This window comes from Cetorhinus maximus, chromosome 15 (assembly GCF_964194155.1).
Source record: "Cetorhinus maximus chromosome 15, sCetMax3.hap1.1, whole genome shotgun sequence".
Lineage (NCBI taxonomy): Eukaryota > Metazoa > Chordata > Chondrichthyes > Lamniformes > Cetorhinidae > Cetorhinus > Cetorhinus maximus.
Window position 1 is genome coordinate 58,535,021 of NC_135893.1, and position 19,955 is coordinate 58,554,975.

The 19,955-nt window shown below is 49.2% G+C and overlaps 1 protein-coding gene across 5 annotated transcripts in view; it reads left to right on the forward strand.

Annotated features, from left to right (window-relative positions):
* LOC144690711 (putative helicase with zinc finger domain) overlaps positions 1-19,955 on the forward strand; it is a 453,895-nt gene that overhangs the window by 101,247 nt on the left and 332,693 nt on the right. The window lies entirely within an intron of this gene.

Below are 19,955 nucleotides of genomic sequence, written 5' to 3' on the forward strand. Positions count from 1 at the left end.
TTGATTTACAATTCTGCTGGATAAGGGATTGAAATATAGAGCACAGATGCTGTGGTAACTGCAGCGAGTCTCAGGATATGTATGATTGAAAGTTTCCATAAGCAGTCTTGTGACCTTTTAACAAGCCCTTCCACCATGATCGATGGATAGATCCTGGCAAATTGCATGTTAAACACTGGCGCACATTCTCAAGGATGGATGGGAAAACAGAATCAGCCATAATCTTATCGAACGGCAGAGCAGGCTTGAGGGGACGAATGGCCTAATTCTGTTCCTATTTCGTAAGTTTGTATGTTCATATCTAAGTTCCCAAATATCTGCAAGCTGGCACAGAAAATCCTTGTTTGGCTCCAGCTATTTTGCGAACAAACATTTTCCATTAAATCTCACTTCCAGTCAACTGACCGGCATCTCAGCTCCTTATTGCCAATTCTCACAAGACGAATGTAATAAGGTATGTAGAAAGGAAATGTTTGGCTAAGACAAATGTGGGTCCGTTACAGGCAGAGCCAGGAGAATTCTCATGGGGAATAGAGAAATAGCAGAGAAGCTGCCTTCACTGAGGAGGGCACAAGAAATCCCCCAGAATTGGAGATCCAAGAGACTAAGGAGAATGAGGAATTGAAGGAAATTAGTAAGAAGGTCGCATTGGAAAAAATTAACGGGACTGAAGTTTGTTAAGTCCCTGGGACCTGATATTCTACATCCCAGAATGTTGAAAGAGGTAGCTATGGAGATAGTGGGTGCATTGGTGAACACCTTCCAAAATTCTATAGATTCCAGAATGGTTCCTGCAGATTAGATTAGAAAGTAGCAAATGTCACCCCACTATTTAAGAAAGGAGGGAGAGAGAAAACTGGGAACTACAGACCAACAACCTTCCAGAACAACTACAGAACTACTGCCTTATATCAGTAATCAGGAAAATGCTGGCATCAGTTATAAAGGATGTGATAAATGGACACTTGGATAATAATGATCTGACTGGGTGTAGTCAACATGGATTTATGAATGGAAAATCATGTTTGACAAACCTGTTGGAGTTTTTTGAGGATGTTACTAACAGAATTGTTAAAGGGGAGTTGGTGGACGTAATGTACTTGGATTTTCAGAAGGCTTTCGAATAAGTCCCCCACAGGAGCTTTTTAGCAAAATTAAGGCTCATGGGATAGGAGGTAATATACCGGCATGGATTGAGGATTGGTTAACAGGCAGAAAACAGAATAGGAATAAACGAGTCATTCTTGCATTGGTAGGCTGTGCAAGGGGTACTGCAAGGATCAGTATTTGGGCCACAGCTGTTCACAATATATATCAATGATTTAGATGTGGGGACCAAATATAATAGTTCCAAGTTCGTGGGTGACACAAAGCTAGGTGGGGATATGTATTGTGAGGAAGATACAAAGTGGCTTCAAGGGGATTTGGACAGATTTAGTGAGTAGGCAAGAACATGGCAGATGGAATATAATGTGGAAAAATGTGAGGTTATCCACTTTGGTAGGAGGAACTGATGTGCAGAGTATTTCTTAAATGATAAGAGATTGAAAAGTGTAGGTGTACAAAGGGACCTGGGTGTCCTCGTCAATAAGTCACTGAAAGCTAATATGCAGGTGCAGCCAGAAATTGGGAAGGCTAATGGTATGCTAGCCTTTATCGCAAGAGGATTTGTGTGCAGGAGTAGTGAAGTCTTGCTTCAATTCTGTGGAACCTTGGTTAGACTGCACCTGGAGTGCTGTGTGCAGTTTTGGTCCCCTTATCTTAGGAAGGATATTATTGCCATGGAGGGAGTGCAGCATAGGTTCACCAGACTTGGTCTTGGGATGGCGGGACTGTCTTATGAAGAGGGATTGTGGAAACTGGGCCTGTACTTCTCTAGAGTTTCGAAGAATGAGAGATGATCGCATAGAAACTTGAAAGAATTTAAAGGAATAGACAGGGCTGATGCAGGTAAGATGTTTCCCCTGGTTGGGGAGTCTAGAACCAGGGGACGCAATTTCAAAATAAGGGGGAAGAGATAGGACTGAGATGAGGAGAAACATTTTTACTCTGACGGTTGTGCATCTTTGGAATTTTCTATCCCAGAGGGCTGTGGAAGCTCAGTCATAGAGTATGTTTAAAGCAGAGATTGACATACCAGTGACATAAAGGGATAGGGGGGATAGTCTGGGGTAAAAGGCATTGAAGTGCATAATCAGTCATGATCTAATTGAATGGCATAGCAGGTTTGACAAGCTGAATTGCATACTTCTCCTCTGTTCCTAGAAGAATTACTTTGGACTTTGATGCCATTGTAAAGAGGGGTGACCAACTGCATTATTCAAATTAAGTCAAGGAGTGTGAAAAAGGGGCACATTTCGTTTAATTATTGTAATGTTTGTTATTGTTTTGTTGTATGGTTGGGGTCTAAACAGAGGTTTGGGGATTGCCTATTCTCCCAGTATGCTGCTCGAGCCTGTAGTTTTTCAAAACCATCACTCTTTATTTACATTGCCTATTCTCCTGCAAAACCATCACTCTTTATTTACAGCAAGTATTTACACATTTGGACATCTAAAATGAGGTTGGAGCTTCTGCTCCTTTCAGATCTCTCTTGATGGTATGTTTCTGATAACCCTTTACTCTACATTAATGATGGTATAATTATCATAATAAAGGTTTCATGTTTATTTGTATCAATATTTATCTTTGGTTGTTCATTTCTTGAGCATTGATGGTCCCCTGTACAATTTCCATACCCAGATTTAGTCCACTGGCTGAAAAATTTGCCTACCCCTGCTTTATAACATGGATGAATAATTTGAAATAGTGTGGTTGCAGGATGTTTTCATATTTGAAAACTTGTAGTTTATTTTAAATTTCTGTAAAAAATGGCTGGTGCAAATTTCTAATGATGTAGAATTTGAGATTTGGAGAGAACCATTGATTAATTTGAGTTCATAGAGATCTTGGAGTACACTCACAACCCTATATTCTTATTTCTGTGAATTCTGTTTTGGTAATGAGCTGCTATTGCAGTCCTTATTAATTGCCAGGAGGGTTATTCCCTTGTTTGAGGTGAAATGCCTTGCTGCGAGGTTTTATTGCAGGCTATAGTGTCTATCTGTATTGGAGTTGGCCACTGTTATAGCCTTTGCACTGCTTGAATTCAATGATTGAGCACAGGGAGAGGGAGTGTGTGTGCTCATGTAGGTTGTGGGGGAAGAGAGTGAGCAGGAAGAGAGACACTGCTGCTGGGGGTGTTCAGCTTGCAACCCAGAAATTATTTTTTGGTGAAAGACCAAGATTGGCGAACATGTACTATACAATACAGCTGCTCAGTTGAGTTCAGTGCGGTGTTAGCCTCAGCATTCTAACTGTTACGCCTTGAACTCTGGCACTCACCATTTTAGATGAATTAAACTAAAAAATCTTCTGACCTGAAACCAGCAGCCCCTATTTGTATGCTGTGGAGTGGATGTAGGGTTTGAAAATAAACCTGGTGCGTAGCAGTACATAAGGAATACACAATGTTAGATTGAGCTTTAGTGGGCATCTAGATTGATGGACTGAGTTGGTGGTGTGGGAGGAGTGGATTTAGGGACTGGAATACAGTTTCTTAGTGGGGTCAAGGGGGCTGAACAGGATGGCTTTGTCCAATCTTGCCAGTGTTGAGCTGCTGAAAGTTCTGGTTTATTCATGACCTTATATGGGATAGGCAGTCAGATGGCATGGGAACAATTGTAGAATGAAGTGCAGCAGCACAGAGTTGAAGATGGAAATCATTGCCGTGCCTGTGAAAGCCATCCACAATTTGCATGTAGATGAAGCATAGGAGGGGAACAAGGATGATCAAGGAGTGATCATGCAGGCGTGGAAGGAGAAACCAATCGTAGGAAATATACCAGCTCATATGAAACATGTAGGAATATGAGGACATGGAGAGGTGCTGGAGGACAATGATGTGGTTAACTATTAAAAGCTGCACAGCACAAGGAGGGATGTTGCACTGGTGTCAAAGTCAGAGAATGTCATTCTGATTTTGAACAGGGCAATCTCAATGCTGTAAGCAGGATTTGAACAGGAAGTCGTGGGCAATGAAGTGTAATGAACAGTCAGTCATGCTGTTAGTCAAGATGAGTAATGACCCCATTTACCAGGAGTAAGCATAACCAAACTCCAGAGAAATTAATGCCATAACAGCAGGGGCTCCTTGTGTAGTTGGTGTGTTTTTCCTCGTGTTATAAAAATTCTGTTGATATACTCTGGACTACCTCTAATAGTTTCATTGGACTGCTCTTGAGAACAAATCATTGCTCACAGCTGCCAGCTTGAGCAAAAAAATAAAAATTCGAAGCTGCATTGATGAATGGTTAGCAGTGTAAATTCAAGCTGATTATTTTTGTGTGTATAAGGAAAAAAACAACAGTACAAAAGCTTCTGTCCTTCATGAGGTAATAAATACTCTCCTTTTTATAGGGATCTTTTTATGTTGCAGCAGGTCATAATCCTCTAACTGACGGATGGGATTGTTATTGATGCTGCACAAGAAATGCAAACCATCATGATCTCACAATAAAAGTTGCTGTCGGGGAAATAAAGTGACCACTCTTCCAGCATTGATCTTAAGCACCTGACTGACCAATTGGCTCCTTTGACTTGGTAGAAAATGTATGAGCAATATGGCTGTTGAAAAAGAAAGAGGTTGTATTTGTAAAGCATTTTTCATATTTCCAGGATCTTTCTCAGACCAACTAGGAAAGAGGCATTGCTGGATCTGTTGCTATGGGATGAGCTGGGCCAGATGGACAAAATGTCAGTGGGGGAACACATGGGTAAGAGTGATCAGTAATGGAGAAGAGAAAGGAACAATTTAAAATAGAACTTTTAAATTGGAAGAGAGCTAACTTCAATGGGATGAGAAAAGATCTAACCAGGGTAAAATGGGACCGAAGTTTGACACAAAAAACAGCAACAGAACAATGGGTAATCTTGAAGGAAGAGATATTTCAGGTACAGGCCAACAAGAGGGAGTGGCAGGGGAACCAAAGCTACGGCTCCTTGGATGAAGAGGGAGATAGAGAATATGATGAAACAAAAAAATAATGCTGTACAAGAAATATCAGGTGAATTCTTCGTGCAAGAACCAGACCAAATACAATGAAATGGATTAGACTGTTATTTGAAAAGGAAGAATGTGCAGGGTTACGAGGAGAAGGCAGGGGAATGGCACTCTGTGAATTGCTCATTTGGAGAGCCAGTGTAGACGTAATGGACCAAATGGCCTCCATCTGTGCTCTAACAATTCTGTGATTCCAAAGTGCCTTGCAGCCAATGAATTTCTTTTGAGGTGCTATGTGGTACTGCTCTGGCCGTGTGTTTCATCAGGTAGACCTTACTTGATAACAAAACAAGCAAACCTGGAACCTATGGCTGCTTTGTACAGGACTGTAACTTTTTAAATTGCTAATTATATGGTTGCTGTTAATTTAATACCTGCTGATTGATATGCTAGTAGCTTTAGTAAAGTACTAAAGCTTGGAGGAGCAGAGATCAAGCCTAGCTACTACGATCACAAGGAACACAATCTCTGCTTGAGGCTGACCAATTGCTGCCTGGTGAAAAAATTGGACTAACAGGGAAGATCCTAAGGTTATAACCCGGTGTGAACAGTGTGATTGTTTCTGTGCTGGTTTGAAACAGAGACACATTGATGGTTGATTGGTCTGACAGAAACTCTGAAATGATTGAGATGTGGAGGATGATGAAGTTGCCACTTAAATGACTAGCAGCTCTTAAGGGAGGTGATGGGCAGTCTGCAGAAATAAATGCAGATGTTGGTGCTTGTGTTGATCTGGAAATGTTGAGTTTGGATATTTTTATGTTAATGACTTGCTAACTGGATATAGATAATTAGATGATGGGTACCCTCAAAGCCACATCATGTGCAAAATATATCTCGCACATGGCTTCAGCTATGCCAATGTTGCAGTCTTTCTGACTTTGGACAAAGTGCAAGAAGAGATTTGCATAACTAGTCTGATTTCTTTCTTCCTCCCTTTGATGCCTGATTCATGTTTTATATAGTGGAGGCAATGGCGTAGTGGTATTGTTGCTGGACTAGCAATCTAGAGACCCAGGGTAGTGCTCTGGGGACCTGGGTTCGAATTCTGTCACGGCAGATGGAATTTGAATTCAATAAAAATTTGGAATTAAAAGTCTAATGATGACCATGAAACCATTGTTGATTGCTGTAAAAACCCAGCTGGTTCATTTAATGCCCTTTAGGGAAGGAAATCTTCCACCCTTACCTGGTCTGGCCTACATGTGACTCCAGACACACAGCAATGTGGTTGACTCTTAAATGCCCTCTGAACAAGGGCAATTAGGGATGAGCAATAAATGCTGGCCTCTGATGCCCACATCCCATTAATGAATTTTTTAAAAAAAACAGCTCCTTGTGGCACAGTTATGATCACAAGCTTTGTAGTGAATTGTATGTGTAAAGCTGTGTCGCACCACTCTGTGGCACTGCTACTTTTAAAATCTGTTCATTTGAAGCTAAAAGCCAAACTAGAATTTGACACTGAAGTTGGCTCCTTCCTATAATGTGGCGCCCAGATCTGTACACAATACTCCACCTGAGGTCTAACAAGTGTCTTATATAAATTCAGCATAACCTCCTTGCTCTTGTACCCTATGCCCCTATTAATAATTAGAATTTCAAGGTAGTGGAAAGCCACCACAGTGGTGGTAAAGTTATTGAAAAAAGTGACTGTTCAATTAAAAATTATTTTACTGACTTTCCCTGCGGAACAATGAGTGAAATCTGCCCAGGTTTCAGATATCCTTTTCTGAAATATTTTTTTCCAAAAACCCTGATCAATCCTTGTTTTATAGGAAAAAAAAATCATGCAGCTTTGCTGAAGTACCTCATGTCTTTGTTTTATTTGTTTTGATACTGGCTTTTAAATCATTCATGCTGCATGCAGTCATCCATAATTCCAGCTGAAGTTCAAGTATCTTGTTTTGAGAGCTTTCTAAGAGTGGATTCAAATTAAGAAATCATGGTGGGATGTTGGTATAGTATGCTCTATTTAACTCGCAACTAGCTAAGTTGTGTTAGTCATAAATTTTGGTTGGTCCTTCTGTTCAGGCAACTCTGGGATGAATTTAATAAGAAATTAAACACAATCCAGACTGAAACTGTAAGAATTATATTAAAATACAAAAAACACTGTTAACCATGATGGGCTTTTAGTTGGGATCCTGTCAGTTATTAGTTAAAGAACTATGCAGTACCTGACAATTTTGAGCACCTGTTGATTTTCATTCAATATTCAATAACTGGGGAAGGAATTCTATTTTTGATGCCAAGAATAGTTTGAGACAAGTTGATATTTTCTGGAAAAATGTTGCAATTTGACACTGTGTAAATTGAACCTCTGCATGTGTGGAGAGTATAGATGATAGGGAGTTTGGTGCATGGTCATATTGTGCTGGAATGGGCTGAGGTGATCTTGTCTCTGAACTTTGAGGTTTTAATATTAATGCAACAATTGTGAAGGATTTTGTTTTGCTAATTCCTTTTTCTCATGTGAATGACTCAATGATAGTTTCTAGAAAAGCAGAACCTGCACATTTTAATCTGGTATGCTGAGTTAATGTCACTCTGGTCTCTCAATGACTCTTGACTAGAATAAATTGTTGTGTGGACTACAGGCAATGTCTTTATCGTATTAATACATAAATGTCTTTATCGTATTAATCGGAAAATGGAAAATATTGCACAGATTTTTTCCAATAAAGCTGGTTTGGAGAAGAATAAGCAAAATATCTTGCAACACAATTGATAATTTACAATATATGCAACTGTGATGACTGTTGGAGAATCTGTCCTCTCAGTTCCTCTTAGCAGTCTCTTGAAAGTACACCAGCCAGGGAACAGGCCCTTTTACACCTGGTAATGTGTAATGAGACAGGATTAATTAATTTACCTCATAGTAAAGGATCCTCTAGGCAAGAGAAATGAGAAATTGAATAACGTGAGAAATTTTCGCATACAATTTTAGTATGAGAAACTTGAGTTTGAAACTAGTGTCTTTAACTTAACTAAAGGCAATTATAAAGGTATGAAGACAGCAAAGGATGACTAAAAAAGTAAAGATGGAAAAATTAGAATACAAGTGTAAACTAGTAAGAGCTTCTATAAGTATATAAAAAGGAAGAGACTAGCTAAATTAAGCAATTGGCCCTTTAGAGGATGAGACTGGGGAGTTAATCATGGAAACAAGGAAATGGCAGAGTATTTGAATAAGCATTTGTATCTGCCTTCATGGTATAAGACACACAAAGCATCCCAAGAATAGAAGGAAATCAAAGGGCAAAAGGGAGGGAGAACTTTTTAAAAATTCATTCATGGGATGCAGGCATCACTGGCCAGGGTAGCAATTATTGCCCACCCCTAATTGCCCTAGAGAAGGTGTGCTGCCTTCTTGAACTGCTGCTCTCCATGTGTTGTAGAATGCCAGGGTTTTAATCCAGCAACAGTGAAGAATGGTGATGTAATTCCAGATTAGGGTGGTATATGACTTGGAGGGGAACTTGCAGGTGGTGGGCATCTGCTGCTCTTGTCCTTCTAGGTGGTAGAGGCCGTGGATTTGGGAGGTGCTGTGAAAGGAAGCTTGGTGAGTTGCTGCAGTGCATCTTGTGGCTGGTACACACTGCTGCCACTGTGCGTTGGTGGTGTAAGGAGTGAATGTTGAAGATAGTGGATGGGATGCGAATCAAGCCGGCTGCTTTGTCCTGGATGGTGTCGAGCTTCTTGAATGTTGTTGAAGCTGCAGTCATCTGGGTAAGTGGAGAATATTTAATCACACTCCTGACTTGTGTCTTGTAGATGGTGGACAGGCTTTGGGGAGTCAGGTGCTGAGTTACTCGCTGCAGAATTCTCAACCTCTGACCTACTCTTGTGGCCACAGTATTTATGCGGTTAGTCCAGTTCGGTTTCTGGTCAATGGTAACCCCCAGGATGTTGATAGTGGGGGATTCAGTGGTGGTAATGCTGTTGAATGTCATGGGGAGATGGTTACATTCTTTCTTGTTGGAGATGGTCATTACCCGGCACTCATGTGGCGCCAATGTTACTTGTCACTTGTCAGCCCAAGCCTGAATATTGTCTAGGTCTTGCTGCATATGGACACGGACTGCTTCAGTGTCTGACGAGTTGCAAATGGCGCTGAACATTGTGTAATCATCAGTGAATATCCCCACTTCTGACCTTGTAGTGGAGGGAAGGTCATTGATGAAACAGCTGGAGATGGTTGGATCCAGGGCACTACCCTGAGGAACTCCTGCAGCGATCTCCCAGGATTGAGTTGATCGAACTCCCAACAGCCACAACCACCTTCCTTTGTGCCAGGTATGACTCCAACCTCTGGAGCGTTTTACCACTGATTCCTATTGACTTTCATTTTGTTAGGGCTTCTTGATGCCACACTCTGTCAAATGCTGCCTTGATGTCAAGGGCAATCACTCTCACTTCACCTCTGGAGCTCAGCTGTTTTGTCCATTTTTGGACCAAGGCTGTGACGAGATCAGGAGCTCAGTGGCCCTGGCAGAACCCAAACTGAGCATCAGTGAGCAGGTTATTGTTGAGCAAGTGCTGCTTGACAGCACTGTCAATGACATTTTCCATCACTTTTCTGATGATCGAGAGTAGACTGATGGGATGGTAATTGGTTGGGTTGGATTTGTCCTGTTTTTTGTGGACAAAACATAACTAGTCAATTTCCCCCATTGCTAGGTAAATAACAATGTTGTAGCTGTACTGAACAGCTAGGGGTGTGGCTAGTTCTGGAGCACGAATTTTTTAAAAAATTCATTCACAGGATGTGGGCTTTGCTGGCTGGGCCAGGATTTATTGCCCATCCCTAGCTGCCCTGGAGAAGGTGGTGGTGAGCTGCCTTCTTGAACCGCTGCAGCCCATGTGGTGTAGTTACACCCACAGTGTTGTTAGGAAGGGAGTCCCACGATTTTGACCCAGTGACAGTGAAGGAATGGCGATATATTTCCAAGTCAGGATGGTGAGTTACTTGGATGGGAACCTCCAGTTGTGATGTTCCCATCTATCTGCTGCCCTTGTCCTGGGTGGTAGTGGTCGTTGGCTTGGAAGGTACTGTCTAAGGAGCCTTGGTGAATTCCTGCAGTGCATCTTGTAGTGGTACACACAACTGCTACTGTGTGTCGGTGGTGGAGGAAGTGAATGTTTGTGGAAGGGGTGCCAATCAAGCGGGCTGCTTTGTCCTAGATGGTGTCCAGCTTCTTGTGGGAGCTGCACTCATCCAGGCAAGTGGGGAGTATCCCATCACACTCCTGACTTGTGCCTTGTAGATGGTCGACAGGCTTTGGGGAGTCAGGAGGCGAGTTACTCATCACAGGATTCCTAGCCTCTGACCTGCTCTTGTAGCCACAATATTTACATGGCTAGTCCAGTTCAGTTTCTGGTCAGTAGTGACCCTCAGGATGTTGATAGCGGGGGATTCAGTGATGGTAATGCCATTGAACATCAAGGGGCGATGGTTGGATTCTCTCTTGTTGGAGATGGTCACTGCTGGACACTTGTGTGGTGCGAATGTTACTTGCCACTTGTCAGCCCAAGCCTGGATATTGTCCAGGTCTTGCTGCATTTGGACATGGACTGCTTCAGTATCTGAGGAATCGTGAATGGTTCTGAACATTGTGCAGTCATCAGCAAACATCCCCACTTCTGACCTTAGGTCACTGATCAAGCAGCTGAAGATGATTGGGCCTAAGAAACTACCCTGAGGATCTCCTGCAATGATGTCCTGGAGCTGAGATGACTGACCTTGAACAACCGCAACCATCTTCCTTTGTGCTAGGTATGACTCCAGTACTATTGCTGGAAAGTTGTCAGGGCCCATAGCTTTTGCAGTATCCTGTGCATTCAGGCATTTCTTGATAGTGCGTGGAGTAAATTGAATTGCCTGAAGACTGGCATGTGTGATGCTGGGGCCATCCGGAGGAGGCCGAGATGGATCATCCACCCGTCACGTCTGACTGAAGATGGCTGCAAATGCTTTAGCCTTGTCTTTTGATGTGCTGGGCTCCCCCATCATTGACAATGGGGATATTTGTGGCGCCTCCTCCGCCAGTTCGTTATTTAATTGTCCACCACCATCCACGACTGGATGTGGCAGGAGTGCAGAGCTTAGATCTGATCCATTGATTGTGAGATTGCTTAGCTCTGTCTATCGCATGCTGCTTCTGGTGTTTGACATACAAGTAGTCCTGTGTTGTAGCTTCACCAGGTTCACACCTGTCACAGGGCTCTGCCCCTTTAGTTTGGAAATATGATTTTTAAACTTCCAATTGACTAGAAATTTTGCAATTTGAAATGAAACAGAAAAAACTACTTAAAAATGCAAGGCCACTTTCCAAGGTGAAGGTGAAAAACAAATCAATCACCTTCGCGGGGACAGGAGAGAGAGAGAGAGAGGGAGGCAGGGACAGGAAAAAGAGAGAGAGAGAGACACGCAGGGACAGGAAAGAGAGAGAGAGGCAGGGACGGGGAAGAGAGAGAGAGAGAGAGAGAGAGAGGGGCATGGACGGGAAAAAGAGAGAGGGTCAGGGACAGGAAAGAGAGATACGGAGGCTGGAATGGGAAAGAGAGAGACATAGGATCTGGAAAAGGAGAGTGAGGCAGGGACGAGGAAGAGAGAGAGGGGACAGGGACGGGAAAGAGAGAGAGTGTGTTAGGGACGGGAAAGGGATACAGAGGCTGGAATGGGAAAGAGAGAGATGCAAGAGCTGGAAAGGGAGAGAGAGGCAGGGATGAGGAAGAGAGAGAGAGAGGCAGGGACAGGAAAGAGAGAGGGGGCAGGGACGGGAAAGAGAGAGCGTGTTAGGGACGGGAAAGGGATACGGAGGCTGGAATCGGAAAGAGAGAGACGCAAGAGCTGGAAAGAGAGAGAGAGGCAGGGACGAGGAAGAGAGAGAGAGAGGCAGGGACGAGGAAGAGAGAGAGAGAGAGAGGCAGGGACAGGAAAGAGAGAGGGGGGGCAGGGATGGGAAAGAGAGAGAGCATGTTAGGGACAGGAAAGGGATACGGAGGCTGGAATGGGAAAGAGAGAGATGCAAGAGCTGGAAAGGGAGAGAGAGGCAGGGACGAGGAAGAGAAAGAGAGAGGCAGCGCGGGAAGGGGAGAGAGAGGCATGGGTGGTAAAGAGAGAGAGAGAGAGAGAGACAGAGAAAGGGCAGGGATGAGCAGAGACAAAGGGAGGCCGGAATGGGAAGGAGAGAGGGAGAGGCAGTTGTGGGAATGGGAGAGAGAGAGGCAGGGATGGGAAAGAGAGAGAGAGAGAGGCAGGGACAGGAAAAAGAGAGAGGGGGCAGGGACGGGAAAGAGAGAGCGTGTTAGGGACGGGAAAGGGATACGGAGGCTGGAATGGGAAAGAGAGAGACGCAAGAGCTGGAAAGGGAGAGAGAGGCAGGGACGAGGAAGAGAGAGAGAGAGAGAGAGAGGCAGGGACAGGAAAGAGAGAGAGGGGGCAGGGATGGGAAAGAGAGAGAGCATGTTAGGGACGGGAAAGGGATACGGAGGCTGGAATGGGAAAGAGAGAGACGCAAGAGCTGGAAAGGGAGAGAGAGGCAGGGACGAGGAAGAGAAAGAGAGGCAGCGCGGTAAGGGGAGAGAGAGGCATGGGTGGTAAAGAGAGAGAGAGAGACAGAGAAAGGGCAGGGATGAGCAAGAGAGAAAGGGAGGCCGGAATGGGAAGGGGAGAGGGAGAGGCAGTTGTGGGAATGGGAGAGAGAGAGGCAGGGATGGGAAAGAGAGAGAGGGAGAGGCAGGGACAGCTAGGAGAGAGAGAGGCAGGGACGGGAAAAAGAGAAAGATCGAGAGAGGTAGTGATGGGAAAGAGAGAGAGAAAGGGAGAGAGAGAGAGAGGCAGAGACGGGAGAGAGAGAAGGAGGCAGAGACGGGAGAGAGAGAAGGAGGCAGAGATGGGAGAGAGAGAGGGGGGCAGGGACGGGAGAGAGAGGGGCAGGGACGGGAGAGAGAGGGGCAGAGACGGGAAAGAGAGGGGCAGAGACGGGAAAGAGCGAGCGAGGCAGGGACGGGAGAGAGAGAGAGGGGCAGGGACGGGAGAGAGAGAGAGGGGCAGGGACGGGAGAGAGAGAGCGGCAGGGACGGGAGAGCGAGAGAGGGGCAGGGACGGGAGAGAGAGAGAGAGGGGCAGGGACGGGAGAGAGAGAGAGAGGGGCAGGGACGGGAGAGAGAGAGAGGGGCAGGGACGGGAGAGAGAGAGAGGGGCAGGGACGGGAGAGAGAGAGGGGCAGGGACGGGAGAAAGAGAGAGGGGCAGGGGCGGGAGAGAGAGAAAGAGAGCGAGGCAGAGACGGGAAAAAGAGCGAGGCAGAGACGGGAAAAAGAGCGAGGCAGGGACGGGAAAGAGAGAGCGAGGCAGGGACGGGAAAGAGAGAGCGAGGCAGGGACGGGAAAGAGAGAGAGAGACAGGGACGGGAAAGAGAGAGAGAGGCAGAGACGGGAAAGTTAGAATGAGAAAGAGAGAGAGGCAGGGATGGGGACGAGAGAGAGGCAAGGACGGGAAAGGGAGAGTGAGAAGCAGGGACGGGAAAGAGAGAGGGAGGTGGGGACTGGAAAGAGAGAGGGAGGCTGGAATGGGAAAGAGAGATAGAGAGAGTGAAGCAGTAGTTGGAATGGGCAAGAGAGAGAGAGATGGAGGCAGGGATGGGAAAGAGAGCGAGGCAGGGGCTGGCAAGTGAAAGAGAGAGAGAGAGAGGCAGGGATAAGAGGCAGGGATAGAATAGAGAGAGAGAGAGAGGCAGAAATAGAATTGAGAGGAAGGCTGGGACGGAATAAAGAAAGAGAGAGGCAGGGATGAAATAGAGAGAGCTAGAGGAATGGGAAAGAGAGACGCAAGAGCTGGAAAGGGAGAGAGAGGCAGGGTCGAGGAAGAGAAAGAGAGAGGCAGCGCGGGAAGGGCTGAGAGAGGCATGGGTGATAAAGAGAGAGAGAGAGAGACAGAGAAAGGGCAGGGATGAGCAACAGACAAAGGGAGGCCGGAATGGGAAGGAGAGAGGGAGAGGCAGTTGTGGGAATGGGAGAGAGTGAGGCACGGATGGGAAAGAGAGAGAGAGAGAGGCAGGGACAGGAAGGAGCGAGGGGCAGGGACAGGAAAAAAAGAGAGAGGCAGAAACCGGAAAAAGAAAGAGAGAGGCAGGGACGGGAAAGAGAGAGAGGCAGGATACCGGAAAGAGAGAGAGGCAGAGATGGGAAAGAGAGAGGGAGGCAGAGACGGGAAAGAGAGAGAGAGGGAGGCAGGGATGGGAGAGGGAAAGAGGCAGGATATTGGAAAGAGAGAGAGGCAGAGACGGGAGAGAGAGAGGCAGGGATGGATAGGAGAGAGAGTGGCAGAGACAGGAAAGAGAGAGAGAGGCAGGAATAGCTAGGAGAGAGAGAGGCAGGGACGGGAAAAAGAAAAAGAGCGAGAGAGGCAGTGATGGGAAAGAGAGAGAGAAAGGGAGAGAGAGAGAGAGAGGCAGAGACGGGAGAGAGAGAAGGAGGCAGAGATGGGAAAGAGAGAGGGGGCAGGGTCGGGAGATGGAAAGAGGCAGGGATGGGAAAGATAGAAAGAGAGAGAGGGGCAGGGATGGGGACGAGAGAGAGAGGCAAGGACGGAAAGGGATAGAGAGAGGCAGGGATGGGCAAGGGAGAGTGAGAGGTGGGGACAGGAAAGAGAGTGAGAGAGGCAGGGCAGGAAGGTAAGAGAGAGGCATGGACGGGAAGGAGAGAGAGAGAGAGACAGCGATGGGAAAAAGAGAGGTGGGGGGCAGGGATGGGCAAGAGAGAGAGGGAGGTGGGAATGGGAAAGAGATAGAGAGAGGGAGAGGGGCAGGAGTGGGAATGGGAGGGAGAGAGAGGGGCAGGGATGGGAGAGAGAGAGGGGCAGGGACGGGAGAGAGAGAGAGAGGGGCAGGGATGGGAGAGAGAGAGAGGGGCAGGGACGGGAGAGAGAGAGAGGGGCAGGGACGGGAGAGAGAGAGAGGGGCAGGGACGGGAGAGAGAGAGAGGGGCAGGGACGGGAGAGAGAGAGGGGCAGGGACGGGAGAGAGAGAGGGGCAGGGACGGGAGAGAGAGAGAGGGGCAGGGACGGGAGAGAGAGGGAGGGGCAGGGACGGGAGAGAGAGGGAGGGGCAGGGACGGGAGAGAGAGAGGGAGGGGCAGGGACGGGAGAGAGAGAGAGGGGCAGGGACGGGAGAGAGAGAGGGGCAGGGACGGGAGAGAGAGAGAGAGAGGGGCAGGGACGGGAGAGAGAGAGAGAGAGGGGCAGGGACGGGAGAGAGAGAGAGGGGCAGGGACGGGAGAGAGAGAGAGGGGCAGGGACGGGAGAGAGAGAGAGGGGCAGGGACGGGAGAGAGAGAGAGGGGCAGGGACGGGAGAGAGAGAGAGCATGTTAGGGACGGGAAAGGGATACGGAGGCTGGAATGGGAAAGAGAGAGATGCAAGAGCTGGAAAGGGAGAGAGAGGCAGGGACGAGGAAGAGAAAGAGAGAGGCATGGGTGGTAAAGAGAGAGAGAGAGAGACAGAGAAAGGGCAGGGATGAGCGAGAGAGAAAGGGAGGCCGGAATGGGAAGGAGAGAGGGAGAGGCAGTTGTGGGAATGGGAGAGAGAGAAGCAGGGATGGGAAAGAGAGAGAGGGAGAGGCAGGGACAGCTAGGAGAGAGAGAGGCAGGGACGGGAAAAAGAGACAGAGCGAGAGAGTAGTGATGGGAAAGAGAGAGAGAAAGGGAGAGAGAGAGAGAGGCAGAGACGGGAGAGAGAGAAGGAGGCAGAGATGGGAAAGAGAGAGGGGAGCAGGGTCGGGAGAGGGAAAGAGGCAGGGATGGGAAAGATAGAAAGAGAGAGAGAGGGGCAGGGATGGGGACGAGAGAGAGAGGCAAGGACGGAAAGTGATAGAGAGAGGCAGGGATGGGCAAGTGAGAGTGAGAGGTGGGGACAGGAAAGAGAGTGAGAGAGGCAGGGCAGGAAGGTAAGACAGAGGCATGGACGGGAAGGAGAGAGAGAGAGAGACAGCGATGGGAAAAAGAGAGGTGGGGGGCAGGGATGGGCAAGAGCGAGAGGGAGGTGGGAATGGGAAAGAGATAGAGAGAGGGAGAGGGGCAGGAGTGGGAATGGGGGAGAGAGAGAGAGGGGCAGTGACGGGAGAGAGAGATAGAGCGTCAGGGACGGGAGAGAGAGATAGAGCGTCAGGGATGGGAAAGAGATAGAGGGGCAGGGACGGGAGAGAGAGAGAGAGGGGCAGGGACGGGAGAGAGAGAGAGAGGGGCAGGGACGGGAGAGAGAGAGAGGGGCAGGGACGGGAGAGAGAGAGAGAGGGGCAGGGACGGGAGAGAGAGAGAGGGGCAGGGACGGGAGAGAGAGAGAGGGGCAGGGACGGGAGAGAGAGGGGCAGGGACGGGAGAGAGAGAGAGAGGGGCAGGGACGGGAGAGAGAGGGAGGGGCAGGGACGGGAGAGAGAGAGAGAGAGGGGCAGGGACGGGAGAGAGAGAGAGGGGCAGGGACGGGAGAGAGAGAGAGGGGCAGGGACGGGAGAGAGAGAGAGGGGCAGGGACGGGAGAGAGAGAGAGGGGCAGGGAGGGGAGAGAGAGAGAGGGGCAGGGACGGGAGAGAGAGAGGGGCAGGGACGGGAGAGAGAGAGGGGCAGGGACGGGAGAGAGGGAGGGGCAGGGACGGGAGGGAGAGGGAGGGGCAGGGAAGGGAGAGAGAGAGAGAGGGGCAGGGACGGGAGAGAGAGAGAGGGGCAGGGACGGGAGAGAGAGAGAGAGGGGCAGGGACGGGAGAGAGAGAGAGGGGCAGGGACGGGAGAGAGAGAGAGGGGCAGGGACGGGAGAGAGAGAGAGGGGCAGGGACGGGAGAGAGAGAGAGGGGCAGGGACGGGAGAGAGAGAGAGGGGCAGGGACGGGAGAGAGAGAGAGGGGCAGGGACGGGAGAGAGAGGGGGCAGGGACGGGAGAGAGAGAGAGCGAGGCAGGGACGGGAGAGAGAGAGAGCGAGGCAGGGACGGGAGAGAGAGCGAGGCAGAGACGGGAAAGAGAGAGAGCGAGGCAGAGACGGGAAAGAGAGAGAGCGAGGCAGAGACGGGAAAGAGAGAGAGCGAGGCAGAGACGGGAAAGAGAGAGAGCGAGGCAGAGACGGGAAAGGGAGAGAGCGAGGCAGAGACGGGAAAGGGAGAGAGCGAGGCAGAGACGGGAAAGGGAGAGAGCGAGGCAGAGACGGGAAAGAGAGAGCGAGGCAGAGACGGGAAAGAGAGAGAGCGAGGCAGAGACGGGAAAGAGAGAGAGCGAGGCAGAGACGGGAAAGGGAGAGAGCGAGGCAGAGACGGGAAAGAGAGAGAGCGAGGCAGAGACGGGAAAGAGAGAGAGCGAGGCAGAGACGGGAAAGAGAGAGCGCGAGGCAGAGACGGGAAAGAGAGAGCGCGAGGCAGAGACGGGAAAGAGAGAGAGCGAGGCAGAGACGGGAAAGAGAGAGAGCGAGGCAGAGACGGGAAAGTTAGAATGAGAAAGAGAGAGAGGCAGGGATGGGTACAAGAGAGAGAGGCAAGGATGGGAAAGGGAGAGTGAAAGGCAGGGATGGGAAAGGGAGAGTGAGAAGCAGGGACGGGAAAGAGAGAGGGAGGTGGGGACTGGAAAGAGAGAGGGAGGCTGGAATGGGAAAGAGAGATAGAGAGAGTGAAGCAGTAGTTGGAATGGGCAAGAGAAAGAGAGATGGAGGCAGGGATGGGAAAGAGAGCGAGGCAGGGGCTGGCAAGTGAAAGAGAGAGAGAGGCAGGGATGGAATAGAGAGAGAGAGGCAGAAATGGAATTGAGAGGGAGGCTGGGACGGAATAAAGAAAGAGAGAGGCAGGGATGAAATAGAGAGAGCTAGAGGAATGGGTAAGAGACATAGAGAGAGAGAGAGGCAGAGTCGGGAGAGTGAGAGGCAGGGACGGGACAGAGAGAAGGACAGGCAGGATACCGAAAAGAGCGTCAGGGAAGGGAAAGGGAAGAGAGAGAGAGAGAGAGAGGCAGTGACTGGAAAGACAGCGACGGGACAGAGAGAGAGAGCAGGGAACGGAAAGAGAGAGAGAGGCAGGGAACGGAAAGGGAGAGAGAGGCAGGGAACGGAAAGAGAGAGAGAGAGGCAGGGAACGGAAAGAGAGAGAGAGAGGCAGGGAACGGAAAGAGAGAGAGAGAGGCAGGGAACGGAAAGAGAGAGAGAGAGGCAGGGAACGGAAAGAGAGAGAGAGAGGCAGGGAACGGAAAGAGAGAGAGAGGCAGGGAACGGAAAGAGAGAGAGAGAGGCAGGGAACGGAAAGAGAGAGAGAGAGGCAGGGAACGGAAAGAGAGAGAGAGAGGCAGGGAACGGAAAGAGAGAGAGAGAAGCAGGGAACGGAAAGAGAGCGAGAGAGAGGCAGGGAACGGATAGAGAGCGAGAGAGAGGCAGGGAACGGAAAGAGAGCGAGAGAGAGCCAGGCAGGATACTGGAAAGAGAGCGAGAGAGAGAGGCAGGCAGGATACTGGAAAGAGAGCGAGAGAGAGGCAGGCAGGATACTGGAAAGAGAGAGGGAGAGAGGCAGATACAGGAAAGAGACAGAGAGGGGCAGTGACATGAAGAGAGAAAGAGAGGCAGGGTCGGAAAAAATAGAGGGAGAGAGAGAGAAGCAGGGATAGGAAAGAGAGAGATGCAAGGAAAGGAAAGAGAGAGCGAGAGGCAGGGACAGAAAAGAGAGAGGGAGGGGCAGTGACATGAAGAGAGAGAGGCAGGGATGGGAAAGAGAGAGAGAGAGAGAGAGGCAGGGGTGGGAAAGAGAGAGAGAGAGTGGTAGGGGTGGGATAGAGAGAGAGAGAGGCAGAGATGGGAAAGAGAGTGGGAGGCAGGGATGGGCAGGAGAGAGAGGGAGGCCGAAATGGGAAAGAGAGATAGAGAGGCGTGAGTTGGAATGAGAGAGAGAGAGGGAGGCAGGGACAGGACAGAGAGGGAGAGAGAGTGGCAGGGATGGGAAAGAGAGAGGGAGAGGCAGGGACGGGAAAGAGAGGGAGTGAGAGAAAGGCAGGGACGGGATAGAGAGAGAGCAAGCGAGGCAGGGGTAGAGAAAGAGAGAGGCAGGGACAGGAATGAGAGAGACAGAGAGGCAGGGACAGGAATGAGAGAGACAGAGAGGCAGGGACAGTTATGAGAGAGAGAGAGAGAAGGCAGGAGTGAGAATGAGAGAGACGGAGGCAGGGGCAGGAAAGAGGGAGAGACAGACGGGTGGGAAAGAGAGGCAGGGGCGGGAAAGAGAGAGAGGCAGGGGCAGGAAAGAGAGAGAGGCAGGGACAGTTATATAAGAGAGAGAGAGAGGCAGGAGTGGAAATGGGAGAGACAGCGAGGCAGGATACTGGAAGGCGAGAGAGACAGGCAGGATACTGGAAAGAGAGAGAGAGAGGCAGAAACGGGAAAGAGAGAGAGGGAGGCAGAAATGGGAAAGAGATAGAGGGAGGCAGGGACGGGAAAAGAGAGGGAGGCAGGGACGGCAAAAGAGAGGGAGGCAGGGACGGGAAAAGAGAGGGAGGCAGGGACGGGAAAAGAGAGGGAGGCAGGGACGGGAAAAGAGAGGGAGGCAGGGACGGGAAAAGAGAGGGAGGCAGGGACGGGAAAAGAGAGGGAGGCAGGGACGGGAAAAGAGAGGGAGGCAGGGACGGGAAAAGAGAGGGAGGCAGGAATGGGAGAGGGAAGGGAGAGAGGCAGAGATGGGAAAGAGAGAAAGGCAGGGACGGGAAAGAGAGAGAGTGACAAGGGCGGGCAAGTGAAAGAGAGGGAGGGAGAGATAAAGGCAGGGACGGGACAAAGAGAGGCAGGGACAGGAAAGAGAGCGAGAGGTTGGGATGGGAAAGAGAGAGAGGGGGCAGGGATGGG